Source organism: Ovis canadensis, chromosome 10 (assembly GCF_042477335.2).
Source record: "Ovis canadensis isolate MfBH-ARS-UI-01 breed Bighorn chromosome 10, ARS-UI_OviCan_v2, whole genome shotgun sequence".
Classification (NCBI taxonomy): Eukaryota; Metazoa; Chordata; class Mammalia; order Artiodactyla; family Bovidae; genus Ovis; species Ovis canadensis.
This window is the reverse complement of record NC_091254.1, coordinates 51,979,062-51,981,725: the sequence shown is the minus strand read 5'-3', so window position 1 is coordinate 51,981,725 and position 2,664 is coordinate 51,979,062. Positions and strand designations below refer to the sequence as shown.

At 36.1% G+C, this 2,664-nt stretch overlaps 1 non-coding gene across 1 annotated transcript; it reads left to right on the top strand.

The window, feature by feature from the left end:
• Positions 1-494: 494 nt before the first annotated feature.
• Positions 495-567, top strand: TRNAS-GGA (transfer RNA serine (anticodon GGA)). The gene has a single exon. It is a non-coding gene; the product is annotated as a tRNA-Ser (tRNA).
• Positions 568-2,664: the final 2,097 nt, after the last annotated feature.

Here is a 2,664-nt window from a genome sequence, read left to right as displayed (position 1 = left end):
CATTCCTTCCTCCACGGGATTTTCCCAACCCAGAGATGGAACCCGTGTCTCCAGCATCACAGGCATATTCTTAACCGTCTGAGCCACAGAAAGCTAAGAATGTATAATATATATTTGTGTGTGTACATATACTTATATATGTAATATATGGCTAAGATGGTTAAGAATGCATTATATATATATATATATATATATATACACACACACATACACACACACACACACACACACATATATATATATATATATATATATATATATATATATATATATATATGAAGCAGCCTTGTTTTACAAATTTTCCACAGCACAGAGACCTGATAGTGATGTTGGAATAACATAATGCTGTAGGTGTCTGCCTCACTCTAGCTTGGATCACATAATATTTCTCCAAAATATAAAAGTGGAGTTTATAGACCATAATTAGTTTTTGCTGATTATTTACAGAGACCATATAAACTTAAGAATTTATATGTGGCTATTAATGCAGGGCTTCCCTGGTGGCTCAGAGGTTAAAGCATCTGCCTGGAATGCAGAAGACCCGGGTTCGATCCCTGGGTCAGGAAGATCCCCTGCAGAAGGAAATGGCAACCCACTCCAGTACTCTTGCCTGGAGAATCCCATGGAGGGAGGAGCCTGGTAGGCTACTGTCCATGGGGTCGCAAAGAGTCGGACACGACTGAGCAACTTTACTTACTTCACTTACTTATTAATGGTTATGTACCCATGTCTAAAAGAGAAAATTCAATTTTCTGATATTGATAAACAGATAATACTGCTTCCATGTCCTGGCTATTGTCAACAGTGATACAACGAACATCAAGGTGCATACAGCCTTTTGAATTCTAGTTTTCTTCAGTTTTATGCTTAGGATTGGAATTTCTGTCTCATTTGGTAGTTCTATTTTTAATTTTTTAAGGAACCACCATACTGTTCCTCATAGGGATTGAACTTATTTGCAAAGCAGAAATACAGTCATAGATATAAAGATCAAATTTATGGTAACCACAGAGAGAAATAGGGAAGTGGAGTGAATTGAGAGATTGTGATTGACATATTTACACTATTATGTATAAAGTAGATAACTAATGAAGACCTACTGGGGAGCATAAGGAGTGATATCTGGTGACTTAAATAGAAATAAATCTGATAAAGATTGGATATATGTATACATAAAATTGATTAACCTTGCTGCACAGCAAAAACTAACAACATTGTAAAGCAATGATACTCCAATAAAAATTAATTTAAAACAATAATTTAAAAAGAAAGTTAATATAATATTAATATTAAACCCCTCTGATTGACCTCACTATTTGTCATATAAACCACTCTGTTTAGTGCTTATTTGCAATCATAATCCTGAAATCTTATCTATTTTAGGTTACTTTAATTTATTGCAAAACAATTATGTTATTTTATTGAAGGTATGGTTGAAATGCCTAAATGAAACCTATGTGTAGTATGCAGTATTTCAATAACATATAAATGGCTTCTTATAAACTAGCAACTTGACAGATTAGAAATGATTAATTAAAATGAAAATATGAATCAAGCATTTAAAGAAGATTTGTCTGCTGTGTTTGTGTCATAATAAATGAGTATCTACAATATTATTTTTTGTGTTTTAATTGTTTATAATTAAATTTTTTTGTAGATTTCTCAATACAAGAAACAAAGATGCTCTCTGCAATTTGTCCACTTTTCATAAGGACTGTAGTCTCACAGGCCTTTAATTTTTGTCTAACTTTATATTTTTCAGTTTTTGTTATTTTTTTCACTTGTTGTGATCATTTGTGATTTCACTTAAGAGTTTTGTTAAGAGTTCACTTTAGAGTTTCACATTTTGTGGAGGGATAGTCCAAGTGCACAATTTGTTTTCTGCTAAATTACCTTTATGGTATCTTAATAGGAAAACTAATAAACTGCTATGTCAGTTCAGTGCAGTTCAGTTCAGTTCAGTCACTCAGTCGTGTCAGACTCTTTGCGACCCCAAGAATCGCAGCACACCAGGCCTCCCTGTCCATCACCAACTCCCAGAGTTCACTCAGACTCACATCCATCGGGTCAGTGATGCCATCCAGCCATCTCATCCTCTGTCATCCCCTTCTCCTCCTACCCCAATCCCTCCCAGCATCAAAGTCTTTTTGAATGAGTCAACTCTTTGCATGAGGTGGCCAAAGCATTGGACTTTCAGCTTTAGCATCATTCCCTCCAAAGAAATCCCAGGGCTGATCTTCAGAATGGACTGATTGGGTCGCCTTGCAGTCCAAGGGACTCTCAAGAGTCTTCTCCAACACTACAGTTCAAAAGCATCAATTCTTCGGCACTCAACTTTTTTCACAGTCCAACTCTCACATCCATACATGACCACAGGAAAACCATAGCCTTGACTAGACGGACCGTAGTTGGCAAAGTAATGTCTCTGCTTTAGAATATGCTATCTAGGTTGTTCATAACTCTCCTTCCAAAGAGAAAGTGTCTTTTAATTTCATGGCTGCAATCATCATCTTCAGTGATTTTGGAGCCCCCCAAAATAAAGTCTTCCACTGTTTCCACTGTTTCCCCATCTATTAGCCATGAAGTGATGGGACCAGATGCCATGATCTTCGTTTTCTGAATGTTGAGCTTTAAGCCGACTTTTTCACTCTCCTCTTTCACTTT